Source organism: Sinocyclocheilus grahami, unplaced genomic scaffold, assembly GCF_001515645.1.
Source record: "Sinocyclocheilus grahami isolate Dianchi unplaced genomic scaffold, SAMN03320097.WGS_v1.1 scaffold508.1, whole genome shotgun sequence".
Lineage (NCBI taxonomy): Eukaryota > Metazoa > Chordata > Actinopteri > Cypriniformes > Cyprinidae > Sinocyclocheilus > Sinocyclocheilus grahami.
Genome location: NW_015505687.1, coordinates 307906 through 327286, shown reverse-complemented (window position 1 = coordinate 327286; position 19381 = coordinate 307906). Strand labels below are relative to the sequence as shown.

Sequence of the window (19381 nt, the reverse complement as noted above, 5' to 3'; positions counted from 1 at the left end):
AGTAATGCATTACAATATTTTACCTTTAAAAACTACAGTATGAGATACAGGGACAACACACCCATAGTCCTCAATAATCTCCACATAAATATTAAGCCAGGGGGAAAAGTCCGCATTGTAGGACGCACTGGCTCTAGTGAGAGAGAGCATATTATGTTTTATTCAAAGCTTAATTTATGTTTTCATTTTTAAATTTTAAGATTAATTTTCTTATTATTGTAATAAGTTAATACTGACATAGTGTATACTGAATTAAATTCAGAAATGGAAAGTCGTGATATGTACTAAAATATGTACATGTTGTTACCTTCATAAAATGCAAAAAGCAGCTTGTGCATATCAGTAAAGGCATTTGTACTAAGAACAAGGATGTTCTGCCAGATCTTGGTTTCATTTGTTGACCCTCTCTTTCTGATTCAGGGAAGTCCTCTCTGGGTGTAGCATTGTTCGGTTTGGCAGAGCCGGCTGAGGGCACTATATTTATAGATGATGTGGAAATCTGCAAGCTGGGGTTGAGAGATATTCGCAGCCAACTCTCTGTCATACCGCAGGATCCTGTACTCTTCATCGGCACTGTCAGGTGACCTCTCACCTTTCAACTTTTACCTCTTCTCCTATTTTATTCACAATAGGTACTTATTCTACCAGTGCATCACCTCACTGAATTATGTTTTTGTCCGAAAATGACTTGAAACTGAATTGGGCAACAGCCATTGTGAGATTATTAATTTGCAATTACAAAAAGTTGCAATTATGAAAAATAAATTGGCAATTATCTTTATACTTACAACTTTAATCTACATTTAAAAAAAAAAATTTGTATATTGTAATCTTGTACATTTTGTGGTCACTATAGAAATAGTCACTATAGTTGGCATGAACCAGAAACTGTGACTGATGTATATCCAAATGAAATGACTTCTCAGATGGAAAAATGTAGCGCTTGATTTTGTACATCTGGAATTTATTTGGATTGTTGTCGTTTGCTAATTTCTCTGAGCTTTTCATCTGAGTGACATGGTTGCTGAATGAGAGCGATTGAAACTTTTTTTTTTTAGGACAACCTTTTTGCCCAGCCCTCACTCCAGTATACACCTCATCAGAGAAGAGCAGTGTTACTTTAGTATCATTGATATGGTGCCCTCTCAGAAAAAAGGTACAAAAGCTGTGTAAAATGTACTAATATGTGCACTTCAGGTACTAATACAGTATGTACTGATATGCATCCTTTTGGGGTAAATATGGTACAAAGGTGTACCTTTTGGAAGGGTACCGCCCCAGTGACAGCTTTTTTTCTGAGAGTGTACTATTGTTTTTATTAAAATGTAGAAATAGTTTTTAGTTTAAGATATTTTTTCCATTTAAATGTCTAGTTTAAAAAAATATAGTTGTATATGTCTATATACATTTTTATTTCAGTTTTAGTTGTAGTTCTATTAGTAAGTTAAACTGAAAAATGTTGTCTGGGCAACTAGCTGAATTAAAATACGTTTTTTAATATTCTATTTCAAGCTACATATTTGATTTTAACGGTTTTAAAAAAGTAATGATTTGCACAGATAAATCATTTTAATAAACACTGCAACATTCCATGAAAAAATAAGAATTGTTGATTTAAATTTCATGGTGACTAATGTGTTTGTTTGTGTGGTTATTTTATACAGGTATAACCTGGACCCCTTTAAAAACTACAAAGATGAGGAGCTCTGGCTGTCTAAAGACTTATATGAGGCCTACAAGCAATACATGTTTTACACAGTAGAAAACAGCTTGGATGCTCACACTTTTTTAGCTAGGCTTCAGAAGTTTCTTGAACAATACCTTTTTGTATAAGTAGTCAGCATTTGATCAATTGGCACTTCAACTCCACTCACTGATTTAAACTTTATGATAAAGTTTGCTTTTCTGCTGATCAGTGGGTTGCCATGATTTCGTTGTGATTTCAACAGTCAGTTTCTACTAGGAGCAGCTCAAACATCAAGTTAATCTAGCTTTTTATGTGAGGATATAATTTATTGAGAGAGCAAAGAAAAATCACAATATATGAGTGGGCATGTTACTATGAGCTGCACTATAGTGATGAAACATAGACGTAACATCTGCTTAAATTCCTCTCGGTGCCTTTCACACTTTGGGACATGGTAACATAAAAAAAGAGTAGAGGAACAGCAACAGAATATAATAGCCATAGAATATAAAAGAAACACTCAGGCATTCAGGTGTTAAATCATCCACACCCCTCTTTCTCTTTCTTGCAGATTGCTAAGCTGCCAGAGAAGTTGCACTCTCCAGTAGTGGAGAATGGAGAGAATTTCTCGGTCGGCTTGACTTGACTTAATATAATGTTTAATTCACTGTTTTGAATAATGACAACAAAAAGTTTATAGTAATTTATTGTGCTGTTCAATGAATATTGCCTATATTGCTTTGCAGAACTGATAGGGTGCAAGAAGAAAGAGAACAAAGTGAACGATTCAGTATGTGTGTGCACTGAAAAAGTGATTGCCTCCCTCACGCTGATGGAGTTCGATATCAGAATAGAAGAAGGGACGAACACCGATGATTTGGAGAATGAAAACGCTGATGTTGAGGAGTATAAAGAACAAATCATCACCGTGAAAGCGCATATGCACCGATACAGTGAAGCCGGTGTTGTGCCTAATTTCAAACCCCTGCCAAAATATTACCCACCTCGTTGAAGTCACTACCTGATTGCCTAGTCCTAACCCCACCCCTAATCCTAACCCCTTCCCCACACCTACTCCTAAATTTACCAATACTAGGGTGGTAATAATCTGGCGAGGTCGGAATTGGGCACAACACCGGGAAAGCAACAAACCTCGCAGCACAGACCTCGCTGCACAGTCAAACAGTTAAGATACCCAACCAGAATAATCAGAATAATATCAGAATAATCAGTTTGAAACCGCTATTCACAAAAATTATGCACTGAATAAAACAGAGAAGTTTAATTACTTTAACTTTTTTTTACTATTACTATTTAACCGGTGCTGCTTCAAAGGCAATAGCAGGACTGAAGTTAACAGAAAATAATTACGATGCTGCAGAATCGGTTCCGAAGAAAAGACCTGCTTATTAACGTGCATATGACCAAGTTGTTGAATACTGCCCAATAAAGAAACCTAAGGACGCCGCTGCTCTGAGACAACTTTATGATGAATGTGAAGTGCATATCCATAGCTTAGAATTGCTGGGTGTTGTATCAGAGGCATATGGCAGCTTGTTGTGCCCTTTTCTGCTACAGATGATTCCAGATGACATCTGGACTGTACTCTCCAGTACAGTCGACAGAGAGGAACCAGTGATGAATAGAAGTTATGGAATTCCTGCAGAAAGAGATTCAGAGAAAGGACCATAGAGCTGATTAAACCAGGCAATTCTAAAGACAACCAAAGCTACCAGAAACCAGTTAAGAGACAAGAGACATCATTTGAAATGAAGCACAGAAAGCACACCATGTCATCAGCTGCAGTACTGCAAACCACCAGTCAAAGAATGCAGAACTGCCTTTTCTGTGACAGTGCAGCGCACAAAACAGAACTGTGTCCAGAAACTGATACTGCTGCACGAAAAGACAAAGTGACGAAGATGGGATGATGCTCCGTGTGCCTTGGGCCAAAGCATATCGCAAGATTCTGTAAGACTAAAATGTGCTGTAATGTATGTGGAAGCTGATTCTGCAGCACCAGTAACAGTGAAGCGCAATACAGTGAAGGTAACTCTGCAGAACTTCTGGAAGAAGGGGCAGAAAATTGAAATAGAAGCACTCGAGACACCCCAAGTGTGCACCACCGTGATGAAGACTCCAGGTGAGCACATCCAAGCAGAGTTGAAACGAAAAGGCTTGCAGTTAGCAGATTACACAGATGACGGCACTTATGATACAGAGTTGTCAATGCTGGCAGAAAGAATAACAGACACACTTGTAGCCGTTGAGAGCATCTTTGGATGGTCAGTGCATGGACCAGTCAAAATGTCCAGTGTTGCTGATGCAGCCTGCATGTAAGTACAAGTTACTGAAGACACTGGTTTCAGAGCATCTGAAAGCCTTCTGGGAAATAGTCTCTTGGAATCGCCACGAAGCAGACAGACAATCCAGAGGAAGAGGAGGCTCTTCACAAGTTTGAAACGACAACTCAATACAAAGACAGATCTTTGCAAATGGACAACAAACTGTCCTGCGTTGAAGGAGAAATGGAAGACAATGATGAATGAACTTGCGTCAGAGACAGAGACACCAGGATCCATACTGAAGGTACTAGGCTTGGTGTGGAGGACGAAACGGATGATTTCGTCTTTGATCTGACTGCATTGCTGGATGCTGTAGCAAAAAGAGGAAAGGAGCATTCTGAAACTCTCCGCTTGCATATTCGACTCAATAGGCATTCTGAACACAAGCACGATGCACAACAACTTCACATGTTTTGTGATGCAAGCAATAAAGCTTATAGTACAGTTGCGAGACCTGCATCTGCCATACCTGCTGCAAAAGCAGATGATTGAAGAAAGACTACATGCCTCGTTGCTTCAAAGACCAGGTAGCCCCTCTGAAGAAGATGTCACTGCCGCGTCTTGGGAGCAGTGATTGTAGCGAGACTAGAAAATAACTTGCTAAAGCCTCTGAATATGGAGCTCCAACAAGATCACATGTGGACTGATTCGATGATCATGCTACAGTGGATTCGCAGTCCAGAGACAGAGACAACAGAGCAGCTGAAATACATTCCTTAACCAACCCTGCAATTGGTCCCACTGTAAAAGGCCAATTCAGCAGATCTCCCCAACAGAGGTCAGAATGTAGTTAATCTGAAGGAAAGTGAACTGTGGTGGAAAGGAACTCCATTTCAGACTGCACCGAATCTGTCTGAGAAGGGTGATGAAGATCAAAAGGACGAAGATGTGAGTAATAAGCTAAAACAAGTTCAGCAGATCACTGTGCAACTCAGCAGCAGCAGCGAACTAAGTGGAATGTAACCTGTGCTAGATTTACTGAAGTACAGTAAACAAAGACAGTATTGCGGGTCACTGCTTGAATTAAGAGGTTTGTGTTCAATGCAAGTTTAAGCTCCAAGAAAAGAGGTGAGTTGACTGCTGAAAAAAAATGTTTGAGGCTGAGATGTACTGGACAAAGTGACAAAAGTTTTCAGCTTTAGTCATGAGATCAGTTTGCTAGAAGCTGGTAAAACCCTAAACTCAGAATCAAAAATAAGTGATTTGAAAGCTTTCCTTGATGTTGATGAATTGGTCTGTGTTGGAGACAGACTGCAACAGTCGGACTTTAGTTACAGAGAAAAACATCCATGGATTCTACTAGCAAAGGCAGACATTGTGAGCTGCTGGTTCAGTACAACTGTGAATTTACCGTGCATTCTGGTCTGTGAGACACTCTTTTACAATCAGAAGTAGACACTGGAATTTTCTCACCTGTGAAGACGTGCCTGAGAAAGGTCCAAGGTAGAGCGTTGCTCAATTTTGAAGAAATGTCTACACTCCTTACAGAAGTAGAAGCCATACTGAATTCCAGACCCCTTTCTTCTGTCCACAATGTGGTTAAAGAGCCGCAGCCTCTGACACCTGCACACTTCCTGGTTGGTGAACGACTTACTTCACTGCCTCCAAAACCATTCCTAGAAGACTATGATCATAACACTGTGAGTAAGGAGGAGATGACAAGGTGGAGATAAAGGAACTGACTCATGACCAACCTGTGGAATCGCTGGATAAAGGACTATCTGCTAGATCTAAAATCTGCACATTCCTGTTGCACACAGAAACCTACTAAGTCGAAAAGAGGTGACATTGTTTTCATCAGAGATGCCAACATGCCAGGACAACCTGGAAATTAGGAAAAATTGAAGTTTTTTCCAAGCCGAGATGGCAAAGTTAGATCCTGCACTGTTCGCATATCCAGGGACTGTGTTAAGAAGACCTATTCAGTTGCTATATGCATTAGAGATTTAAGTTGATGAACAGTTGTTCATGGGAGGGAGGATGTTGTGAATTAAATTAAAGTAGTAAGAGTGAGAATGTTTAATATAATGTTTAATGAATTGTTTTGAATAATGACAACAGAAAGTTTCTATAGTTATTTATTGTGCTGTTCAGCTTTAAGAATATTGCCTATAATGCTTTGCAGAACTGCGCGCTAGAAAAAAGTGAACTAACGCTAGGACACTCTGTGCTAATGCACATTATTTAACATTATGTAGTGTGATCTGAGCTACCTCAATTGTGCACTAGCACTTTATTCTTACACTTCTAACATTTCTTACATCACTACAATTTTACATTTCTACCTCATGTTTATTGCTCTTGTTATGTTTAATGTACTCTTTTGTTAAATTCCTGTTCGTGTCATGAACATGTGCGTATACTTGTTTTGTTAATGTCTTGAACCTTGGTCCGTCAGAAATGACATTTCGCTCTTCTGTATACTGTGTATGTGGAAGAATGACAATAAAGTTGAGTTGAGTGAACTATTCAATATGTGCGTGTGCTGAAAAAGTGATTGCCTCCCTTATAACGTTGCACAACTTCAGTAAAACAGTACTTTGGTTTTTTAATAAGTTGTCAGTGGTTATTATTGCTTGCTAAGCAGAAAAGATAGAAAACGACTGAAAAATTTACATGAATTTCAGAATTTGATAAATGAAAGAGAAAAAAGAAATTAAAATCTTAAAAAAATAAGAATCTATTCAATAAGAAAAAAATAAGCATTGTTACTGGCAGTTCCAGACTTTTGGACTTTTGTATGAGTAAGAGCACGTGGTAATAGAATGTGTGTATGTCTGTACATGAAAGTCTGTCCTGAACTAACCCGTGCAGTCTCTCAGTGCTGGAAACAGATAAGGCAGCTGTGAAGGCCACAGATTGAGTGCCAGACGCTGTAAATCCAGGGTGCACTCACTCTCTACTGTGCACAGCATTGCAAACCTCCCTCAGGGATCCGTGCTGCATCTATCTCATGCCTGTCTGTACGTACCACGCTATAGTCACTGCCCTCTAGAACATACATTTACATACATGCCGTTCAAAAGTTTAAGGTTGTAAGAATTTTTTTTAAAGAAATTAATACTTTCATTCAGAAAGAATGCATTAAATGTATCAAAAGTGACAGTAAAGTATTTGACAAAAGATGTCTATTTTTAAATAAATGCCGTTTTCTTTCTTTCTTTCTTTTTTTAAACTTTCTATTTATCAAAGAATCCTGGAAAAATGATCACAGTTTCCAAAAAAAATAGTTTGCATCAAAACTGTTTGCAACATTGATAATTATAAGAAATGTTTCTTGAGCAGCAAATCAGTATATTAGAATGATTTCTGAAGAATCATGTGACACTGAAGACTGGAGTAATGACTGCTGAAAATTCAGCTTTGCCATCACAGGAATAAATTACATTTTAAACTATTTTAAACAGTTATTTTAAATTGTAGTAATATTTCACAATTTTACTGTTTTATTCCGCCCCCCACAATTTTACTGTTTCTAGTAATGCATTTATTAAAAGCAAATACATCAGAACAACATGTTTATTATCTATTGTTTTTAGAACATTTTCAGCTATAGTTTCACAAGTACACTAATGAAAACATGTTTGTTGTAAAGTTCAAAAGGGAGTTTTGTTATATACATATAATAAAGCAAACCAGCATTGATGTGTGTGTGTGTGTGTGTGTGTGTGTAGAAATAGTGTTTGCCTCATCCTGATTTCTTCTGTTTTATGTATATCTAAATTAAATAAATCAAGTCAAGTCACCTTTATTTATACAGCTTTTTATACAATACAGATTGTGTCAAAGCAGCTTTACAGTGTTAAACAGGAAAAACATGTGCTGATAATGCAAGAGGACAATAAAAAGCAGTCAGTTTATCAGTTAGAGTCAATTCAGTGTTGATTCAGTGAACATAAAACAAAGACAACCTGAGTAAACATGATACAGTTTTGTATAGTACAGTATTTATTTAATGTTTGACTAATAGGTCAGGGTGGTTTACTAAACCTATTGCAGTAAGTTAGATGGGTATAATATTTGAGTACTGAATAAGCCAAATACAATTCTTCCTGATCGCGCGCACACACACACACACACACACACACACACACTTTCTGACTAATCCTTTTTGCTTTAGGCAGACTAGGAATCTGCTGTAGTTTTTAACACTGAAATCTGGACATCATCTATTAGCCAAACGTTATCAAAAGTAGCTCAATTTGGGGCTTTCTGCTGACTTAAATAATTTTATGGCCCTTTTTGGGGCTACAGGGTGATATGGCTGCATGCAATGTAATAGTTATGTAGTTATGTTGTCAGTTAAGTCATAAAGTTACCAAAACTGTGTTTTATACATTTATAATTGTCTTCATCTTTGGAACTATATGTTACTATGTGTATATATCCCAGACTGGGCAATCAGCTTAGCAAGAATTAAATATAACAGACAGAGAAACAGCAGAGACACTATAAAAGCATATGGGAACATTTGTAATGGTTTGAAGTTGGTTTGAGTTGTGGATTGAAACATTACCAGTCACATTTTACTGATGTGGGGAAATGCTGTTGAATAATCTGTAGCTTCTGTACTAGGTCAGGACAGAGGTGTACACATCTTAATGTATGTCCAGCCTTCCTTTCCATGTTCATTTAACCACTGCCATCCTTTATCTGTTGCTGGTTATTGCTGTCTGGATTGTGTTAATGTTAAGTGGCAAGAACGCTATCACCAATGCCATCAAACAAGACACGTAACCCCAGGATGCTCTGTGGGAACTCTCAGAAGTGTTTTGTAAAATAACCTGCTTTGTTAGAAAGGCATTTCCTAAATTATAGGCAATCAGTGGTTCTGACAGCAATGCTGCAGCGTGGATTCAGGTTCCTGGCATCTTAAATCTACAGAAGATGTAGGACGAGAACATCTGTCAAAAATATGGTTGAATGGTTCAGTCTGTTAGTCATTTTTAATATCTCTCTTATGCTGAAAAAATTAATTAAAGAAAAGAAAAAAAAATATTTAAGTCAGCAGAAAGCCCCAAAGTGAGCTACTTTTGATAACGTTTGGCTAAGAGGTGATGTCCAGATTTAAGTGTTAAAAATTCCTAGTCTGCATAAAGCAAAAAAATTGAGACAGAAAGTGATAAATGTTTCTCTTAGAGTTTACCATTCCAGCATATTTTTTTGGGCCATATTCCACTGTGTGAATGATTTATCCTGAAGTAGTTAGTTCTCTTAAATTATGAGAAGTTTGGTAGTTTGGGAATGCTGTTCTGTCCTCAGAATTTCACAATATTATAATATCTCATATTTAAACACCTTCCAGTTAGGCACTAAGTATCATTCTAAATCATCCAAACAAGATGGTTGTGGTTTGTTTTTATGCAACCGTGTGTGCAATTCAGTGAGAAAGTGAAAAAAGATGTCTAATTTTAAGCTTGTTGGTGAGTTCAGACTAAGGGAATTCTCAAAATGTCTTGATTTCTGTGTTGAATTATCCTAAATGATGCTCTGGTGGAAAATAATTCAGAATACATTTTGCTCACTCTTGGGCTGTTGCTATGGAAAGATCCACAAAGGGGATAAAGGTAGAGGACCGTTTCAGAGATGTGAGCAAGTTAACTGAAATACAGCGGCCACGGGAATCTCTTGACTGTGATATGTGCAGATCACAGGACACCCAATGAATTCCAGCTTAACTTATTACATCCATACAAAACACTCTTAACTGCAAAAACATTTGACAACACACTGTCGTTTTCGGTTCAAAATATGTTCTTAAAGGATTAGTTCTTTCAAAAAAATAAACATTTTGTCATTACTTAAACACAGGGCTTAAATCTAACATTTTTTCCCGCACCTGCCAATGACCAGAGACTTGAGTACATTTACCAGTCATAAATATTTTTTTACTGGCCATGAAACTGTATTATTTCATTAAAAACACCGGCAGAACAACTAGTGGAAACATCTCATTGCAATTTTTATCATAACTGTTCATATTTGAATTGATTGTTATTAAAAATTAGAAAAATCATTTAAGGAAAGTCACTACAATACTACTGAACTGTACATTTTAATTTAAACTAAAAAAATAATAGTAATTTAAAAAATAAAATAAAAAGCTATTTCGTTTAAAGAATTAAATCAATCAACTTTATGGTTGTTTTTACTTTGCTTTCAAATGTTAAACAATAGAGCTTTTATTTTTGCGGAAAAGCAAAGGGAAACTTTCATTTGCAATGCTTCTCTTTTCTTGACAACAGATTTATAAACCATTCTCATTACAAACTTGGGAAGATGTTTGGTGCATGTTGCATTTTCAAATGCAGGTTTCAAGCAACTCAAACTTGTAGCACTTGTAGAGAAGGAGTTAGTGTTGACCCGCATTTACTGCAAACCGAACTGCTCCGAGACACTGAAAACTACTAACAGCCCTACGGTGGCCGAGAGAGCTCAAGCGCTGCAACTTAAGAAAACACATGCAAATTGAAAGTTGAGCTCTCTCGGCCACCGTGATACGGACATTATTTGAATAATGTATTGGTCTTTTTTCCTCAGACAATTACATTTGACTCTTGTTATATACATTTAAGCCCTCTGAAGCCATACAATACCTTTTTATGATGACTGAATTTTCAATTTGCATGTGTTTTCTTAAATTGCAGCGCGTTGAGCTCTCTCGGCCACCGTGATACGGACATTATTTGAATAATGTATTGGTCTTTTTTCCTCAGACAATTACATTTGACTCTTGTTATATACATTTAAGCCCTCTGAAGCCATACAATACCTTTTTATGATGACTGAAATTTAAGTTGTATTCACTGAAAATTTCACCTAGCTTTCAGTTGAATCTTTTTAATAAATACATTGATTAAATGATCATAAGAATATTAAATCTAAGACAAACCACAATATCAGGCACAGAGATGGTATTATCTTTTATCTTCTATTAAACCCAGCCACAACTCTTAAAACCAAGCTAAAGCTGATGCAACACGGCGTATTGCTGCTAATGCAACTTTAAATTCCTCCTTTTTAATCATTTATCTTTAACCCTAACATAACCTCAGACTCCTCTCTAACTTTAATCCTACCACTGTCTCGCGACCTACGCCTGATGCAAGGGTTAACCCTGCCTCAAACCCTAAACCCAAGGGGTTAAGCATGACCTTGAGCCTTGAAGGAAAAGATCAACATATCATGCACTTACTGTGGGTGTAAATGGTGTTTTATGCATACAGTGACAGGGATTGTTTAGTTTCTGAAATATCTGTGGCACATTGCAGCACCCTCTGGCTCTGTGTACTGTTTCAGAGAGATGGCCCAGAGCAGGGGAAAGGGCTTGTTTGGATTATATCCCACTGTCTGCGTTTAGTCATCTCCTGGAAGCACAAATCCATGAACATTTGTTCTGTCTTCCTTAACTGAAATGTTTTCATCTCTTGTTGACTCCCTTTCTCACTTTTGGAAATTTTTTTACTGCCCTCTCCAATTATTTTTTGATTCCTCATTCACTTTTAATCCTATCTTTACTGTTCCTCCCTTGAGTCTTTTTAATCTCCCTCTGCTATTTTTACACTGCCTTCCCACCTTTGAATTCCTGTGCTATATCGACAGTGGATTTTCATATTTTTATTATGTAACACTGAGGAGAGTTCACGGGATGTGCAGAAGTCAGCTGTCTCTCACATTTTTCTTCTGGCCTGTGTCATGGAATAATAGTACAGAAAAAGTTCACAAAAACATGAAAGACTGGAGTGTGGAGCATATCCTACAGCATAACGCTTATAGTAGATGAGAGTAAGATATTGCAAGAATGCTGCAATATCTAATATATTTTCTACTCAGATGAAATGGAGGATGTGAGAGTGGAAAGAAAGACTGTGATGAGAAAGTTGGTCTTAAGGTTACTGGACTTTGTATTTGTAGCTATTTTGATTTTGTCTGCATATGTGTTCTAGCAGTAGGATCCAGTACAGTGAAGAAGAACTTAAGCCTTGTAGAGAGTTTGGAAAAATTAGTTCATGAACAATTATTTACTACCGTATATTATGTGTGTGTGTGTGTGGTGGATGTTTAAATGTTCACTGAAATTCACAAAGGAATATATAAATTATTGTGATATACTGTATATATACAGTATATATTATAGCCTAGCCTTTTAGCCAGGTGCCTTTTTCAGCAAGTTGAACAACTTTCTGAATAGAAAACCATGGAAATCTAACTCAATATTTATTGCAGGATATAATGTAGCAAACTAAGAAAAAAACAAAAGTGATAGGTAATAACTGTAGAAGCAATAACCGTAATATACTGTGTACATACTGTACAGTATGTTCTATCCTTTTTATGTGTTCCCATTTAACGTCAGAAAAAGTTGCCTGAAGATAAGCTTAAAATAAAAATGAAACTGATATTATAAAGTTTTTAATTGTATGCCAGAAAACAGAAAACGGGGGATGTCTGGTCACTATACTCTCCCTCTCTGGCATTTAAATTTTTTCCGATTGAACTTTAAAAGAAGTTGTAAATAAATAAATAAATAAAATCATTATAGTGTGTTTAACTGTATGTCAAAAACAGAACGGGGGATGTCTGGTCATTCTGCTCTCCCTCTAAATTATATGCTAATGCAAGTGACTGTAAAAAGTCACTCTTGCACTTGCTCTTCAGATTATTATACGATATATTAAACACATCACTTGTTCACCTATGTTTGAGCTGAACTGCGTAACCTTTGCTCACAGTACCATGAAGTACATTTTAGTGGCTGTGTGTGCATGCATCTGCATCATGCCAGCTGAAGCATTTGGGTTGACAATCCAAGGACCAAACATTCACTTCATTCCAAACAACAGCATTGCAACATTTTCCCTTCTCAGTCTGTCTCTTTCTCCCTCATATACACTGTCCCTCTCTCCTTTGCTCTGTTGGGTAATAAAGGCATGTGCGAGTCGTGTCTGCACTGTGTGCTCTGAGGACTGGTGCAGAACTTTTCCCCCATTTAAGTACGTCTGTGACCTAGACAATAATGTCCCTAAAGAGCTGTTGGCCACTCTACCCTCCCTGGTGTGTTTGCTGTAGAAGGCACTCATTGTCCCGTAACTGACCGTTGTTCTGGCTCTACAGTCAGACATATCAGAGCAAGACCCAACCCACGCTGTCTAATTACAGCATTTCATTTCTCATTCTATACTCCTGTCTATCTTTTCCCTGTCTATCACTGTTTGGATGTTGTTATAATTGCTTCTTCCCCTTATATCTGCATTACCATGGTCAAAGGTCACACTGTTTTTCCTTCTCTGGTATGTCTGAGTGTGTTTGTGTGTCAGACACTGTCTAGCCATGCAGCAGTTTTAGCCCAACTAGGTGAACTTAATTAAGTACTCCAACAGATGCTCTTATGCTCTCTCTTTATATAACACATGAACCTTCATTTTGTACTACATCTGACCATCTATTAAAGTGATCGTTTACCCAAAAATGAAAATTGTCATCACTTACCCACATGTCATTGCAAACCTTTATGCTAATAGATTTTCTATAGAACGCAAGATAATTTTTGAAGGATCTTCACTTCATTCCATATATGTCAAGCACTAAAGAAGAAGAAGAAGAAGAAAAAAACTTAAATACATAAACGTAATCAATATGACTCATGCAGTATAGTCTTTTGAAACCATGACGACTACATTTAAATTGTTATTAAATGAAAATCTTCCCTTTCACTTAGGGGTGCTCCGATTGATCGGCTACCGATCGTTATCGGTCGATAATGGCTTGGGTAAGTTTGATCGGCGGTCTCTATAAAGGCCGATCTCATAAACTGATCTCAAGCTGACGACGCCCTGCTGTGAGAGGCTTGGCATGACATGCAGCGGCACCGTATCAATCTCTGTCCGGCGCGGGTGAAATAATTATAGTGATGATAGTGAGGTACAATTCATATTTGTTCAGTAGATAACTTACAAAGTCATTTGAAAACTTTCCGTGAGACGTAATTTTACAAACAGCATGAGTGACTCACCGTGCGCTCTCTCATTCCCTCTCAAAATGAGCAAATGGCTTCAAATCACCACACATCACGTCTGCACAATAAGCAAGCTGCACAGTTGACACAGGAATTGTCACTTGCACAATCGAGGCAGTGTTGCATCGCCACTAAAGTTTATAATTTTCATTTCTTTTTAATTATTGCCAGTGTTTAAATCATTCAGCACTTGCGCTCTCTCCTAGAGACGATGCGCTCATGCACACTCAAAGCGTGCACACATAACACCAGGTTCACACATACTCTTATATGAAAGATTGTATTACTGTACTGCTTAAAAAGAGAATCACAATGCTCAAAAAGCATTTTCAGTAACAACGTTTGGATTTGAACTCAAAATGGATAACTGTTGTGTTTGTGGCAAACAGCCGCGGATCAGTAACTTCTGTGTGAAAGCACAATGAGTCTGTGCTGCTTCTGCACCACTTATGCACTGCACATGGACTGCATACGCACTGCAACCGGAGTCTGTGTGAACCTGGAGTGAGGCCGCTTCGCATACAGCTCATGAAATCAGGCTTGTGCTGTGTGTAAGCTATTGTGAAACAATTGCCCCATTGTAAAAACAAAAATGTAGTGCATGATCAAATATTTAGCTGAGATAAATATTTTTGAAAAAATGTAAAAAAAAGTCTCCCTCCCTCCCTTTCACAAATGAAATTTAGGCCCTGAATGAATGTCTGTAAAAATCCCGACTGAAGCATCACTATAAATTATTCTACATGAGAAGTCTTTAAAAAGATAATCAGTGATCGGCCCAAAAAAATCCTGATCGGAGCACCCTTACTTTCACGTAACCTAGTTCTCAATCAAATATGGCATCTTTAGAAGTGTCATATTAGGTTGAATGTCATTGACTTTTTGTCTCTTTCTCTCAATTTCTTTTCTCTACTTGCACATTTTTTTAACTGTTTCTTATCTGATTTTATAAATTGAAAAGCAAAAAATGTATTTCATTAAGCCGATGCCACTACATAACCTTTGTGCTTTTAATTCACTTGCTGTTTGACACAGTCAGATCCAGCTGTGAAGAAGCAGTACATGTTGAATTGTGATTTCTTAAGTCAGAGAAAAAGTATATTTAGTAGCTTCTTTTTGCACTTGGAGCCTCAAAGACAAATCAGTTTGATAATACTTGTAAAAAAGCTATCTGTTAGCATTCTTATTCATCTCATGGCAGTTACTTGGCTGGCATCACGCTATAATAAATATTTCAGTATGAAAATAAATATATTTTTAAATCTAAGTTGTGATTTTGATCATGTGGTTTATTCGTGGTGATTTTGATCATGTGGTTTATTCGTGATATTTTTGTTTTGGCTATAAGTGATATAGCCAAATATACTGTATATGTTTCTTGTAAAACAAACAAACAAAAAAACAGGAAAAATAGGCTTTTTGTCATCATCATGGTGTAGTTATGGCATCTACCAGCAGGGATGGAGGGTGTGACACTAACCAGCCAGTTCCTGATCGCTTCAATCAGTAGCCCATGTGTCAAAATGTGGGTCTACACATTCCCACTAAACTAAAACCAATGGGATTAACCACACAACACTGAGATGCATTTAAAGACACCTCTTTGGACTGATCTATAGTGATGAGACCATCAAATGAGCACTGATAATAGGAACATCAGTGGTTCAGCTTTTCATGATTTCCTACAGTCAAGCAATGATCATTGAGAGCACTATATGCTAATCTTGTCTGGTTAAAGGCATAGTTCACCATAATTTACTTTTATGTCGTTCCAAACCTGTATGACTTTTTTCAAAGAAAAAAAATATTTTGAAGAATGTAAAAAAGTCATACAGGTTTGGAACAACATTTGAGCGAGTAAATGATCTCTCCTTCTCTGTCTGGATTTCCCCCCCCCGTTTATATCCCATGCCTCCATAAATCCATAAATCTTTTTCAGTTACCCAAGTCTCAACAGTCCTGATTCAGCATTTCTATAAGTTTTTTTTCTTGGTAACTGTGACATTACATTTAATAATGCGAATCCTCCATATTTCAGTATGAAAATAAATATATTTTTAAATCTAAGTTGTGATTTTGATCATGTGGTTTATTCGTGGTGATTTTGATCATGTGGTTTATTCGTGGTGATTTTGATCATGTGGTTTATTCGTGGTGATTTTGATCATGTGGTTTATTCGTGGTGATTTTGATCATGTGGTTTATTCGTGGTGATTTTGATCATGTGGTTTATTCGTGGTGATTTTGATCATGTGGTTTATTCGTGATATTTTTGTTTTGGCTATAAGTGATATAGCCAAATATACTGTATATGTTTCTTGTAAAACAAACAAACAAAAAAACAGGAAAAATAGGCTTTTTGTCATCATCATGGTGTAGTTATGGCATCTACCAGCAGGGATGGAGGGTGTGACACTAACCAGCCAGTTCCTGATCGCTTCAATCAGTAGCCCATGTGTCAAAATGTGGGTCTACACATTCCCACTAAACTAAAACCAATGGGATTAACCACACAACACTGAGATGCATTTAAAGACACCTCTTTGGACTGATCTATAGTGATGAGACCATCAAATGAGCACTGATAATAGGAACATCAGTGGTTCAGCTTTTCATGATTTCCTACAGTCAAGCAATGATCATTGAGAGCACTATATGCTAATCTTGTCTGGTTAAAGGCATAGTTCACCATAATTTACTTTTATGTCTTTCCAAACCTGTATGACTTTTTTCAAAGAAAAAAAATATTTTGAAGAATGTAAAAAAGTCATACAGGTTTGGAACAACATTTGAGCGAGTAAATGATCTCTCCTTCTCTGTCTGGATTTTCCCCCCCCGTTTATATCCCATGCCTCCATAAATCCATAAATCTTTTTCAGTTACCCAAGTCTCAACAGTCCTGATTCAGCATTTCTATAAGTTTTTTTTCTTGGTAACTGTGACATTACATTTAATAATGCGAATCCTCCACAGGCTTTCCTGATAATGTGTGAACTCTGTCAGACACACAAATCCTGATTACTCAATCAGCTCTCACAATAGGCCTGTTGGAGGCATGGGGATGCAGGATGAGGTTGTCCAGTTGGCTTAGAGATTTCCTCAAGAAAGCTGAGGATGATGGTGTGGAAAGACGGAAGGGACTCTAAAGGGATAGTAGAAGCCAAGAGTACAACAGTTTTTGTTTCTTCTTTTGACTGTGTAATTTGTTGGTGATGAAAGAGCAAACATAGGCAGCATCCTATAATCAAATATTCTGATTCATTTAGTTTTTTTCAGTAGTTTACATCAGGGCCTGAATCTTTTTAATCATTTCCTCAAGTTCCACGCTTATAAAAGAGGTGGTCCTTGCTGCAAATACTATAGATTTTTGTGACATACTGGATGTTTTTAATGTAATCATTTTGATTTCCAAAACCAAGTTAAGGAATACACCAAAATATACCATGATCTGAAATTAAAATCAATTTTGAAAGTGAAAATGAATGTGAAAATTTTATTTTGAAATCAAATGATAGGTGTGTTTTTCTCACTGCTAACCACAAGGTTTCAGGTTCAAGTCCAATTAGGGTGACAGAAGAAACTGTTATCTGTAATCACAATCCTGCACGCTCACTATTCACTATGCAAGTGATAAAAACACTCCAGATTGCTCTTTGGAAGCCGTTTCTTTAATTAAGTGCCCTGCACCTCTCTTGGGATCAAGAACAAGTAACAATAAGTTGCGGCTGTGCAGCTGACTGGCTTCTGAAAACAAAGTTTATGATGTAACTGAAATCTCACACTAGTCATCTGGGGCCTCATTTATAACCATTGCGTACACACAAAACCTGCCCTGAAAGAAAAAGGTGGGATTTATAAAAAACAAACTTGTTAGGAAAATTTGCACACCTGCACGCAAACTCATGGAGAAAGAAAAAGTAATGAATTAAACAACGATTTTAAACTGTTTTAATTTCATCATATACATTTACATTAAATATTCCTCTCTCATTAATGGAGATAAGCACTGAAATTACATAAAGTCATTACGCAGAAGTTAAACCAAAATGATATGAATTTAGGCATAGCCTAGTAGTGGATGCGCTTGATTACTTTTCCTGTGGTATGTTATGTTTTAATGACAGCGAGGAGTGCTATAGGTGCACAATAATTTATCTTTAATGTAAACTGCACATCTCATGTTATGAGAAAATATTTGAGCGAGAACAATGATCAATGATGCGCACTTACTTCGATATTGTGGCGGACACCTATATTTTTTCCACTACAAATAGCTAAAAGATGTTCACTTTATCAGCAAAACTGCATTTATTTAATTTATTTTTTTTAAACAATTGAAATATTATTGGAGTATATAATTAAATATTATTATTATATTAAATATATTATCCCACGTGGATGGGAATATGCATGGAAATGATATGCAGATGAGGTTATGCATAGTAAAAGTAGGCGTTGTAAGCTCCATATATGGTGATTTCGGGGAGGAGTCGAGGTGGGATCCCTGACTGGGATTTATAAAGGGGTTTTTGCGCAGGTTCTGGCTTACGCATGGTTTTATAAATCTGAAAACTTTTGAGCGTACGCAAAATCTAGCTTTTGTGCCTACGTACACTTTTAGGATGAAATCTACGGAGAGTTTTATAAATGAGACCCCTGGACAGTCAAGTCATTATTTTGGTGGTTCTAGGCAGGCATGAAAACAGGTCATTATAATACATAATACACACAGTTCTCGTTTTTTCACAGCTTAACTCAGTCCAAACACACTGAAAAATCATTGAGGTCAGTGTATGTTTATCATAGTGATATGCGATATGCAACAGATCTATATAGAGCTAGAACACATAATGTGTGTTCATTTGTGTGCCAGGATTATGTGAAGTTTAGAACTGCTCATCTGTTGAACATTGAGTGCGTTCAGCATCTTTGCATGAATGCATTTGTATGTGCATGGTTAAACTGAAATAAGCTTGTCCACTGACATGAAGTGTGTGCTCAGAGTGTGTTTGTTCCGCTTAATTATTTCCTGAGACCTCGGAGAGCACAAGAGTTTCTTATCTCGCCTGAGCGGACAGCTTGACAGGAGTGCATTTGTTCGGTGGCTGTCTAAGTGTGTGTATGTCTGAACTTAAAGTCAAGAGAGGAACAGATAAGACACACATGCACTCCATGGCCTGGACACGTCCAGCAGCTGGCCATTTTTCCAGGCTTGTGACACGAGGAGAGGGTTCTCTGACCCAGATCTGAAGTTCTGCTGAGATAAGAGACTGTGACGTGTGAAAAAGTCACCCACACATTAGTTGTATTTAGGTAAATTGTTCTATTTAGTCT

At 37.2% G+C, this 19381-nt stretch overlaps 1 long non-coding RNA gene across 1 annotated transcript; it reads left to right on the top strand.

Annotated features, from left to right (window-relative positions):
- Positions 1-120: 120 nt before the first annotated feature.
- LOC107554611 (uncharacterized) lies at positions 121-1713 on the top strand. The gene is made up of 3 exons (XR_001605073.1): positions 121-136; positions 421-580; positions 1665-1713. It is a non-coding gene; the product is annotated as an uncharacterized lncRNA (long non-coding RNA).
- The last annotated feature ends 17668 nt before the right edge of the window (positions 1714-19381 follow it).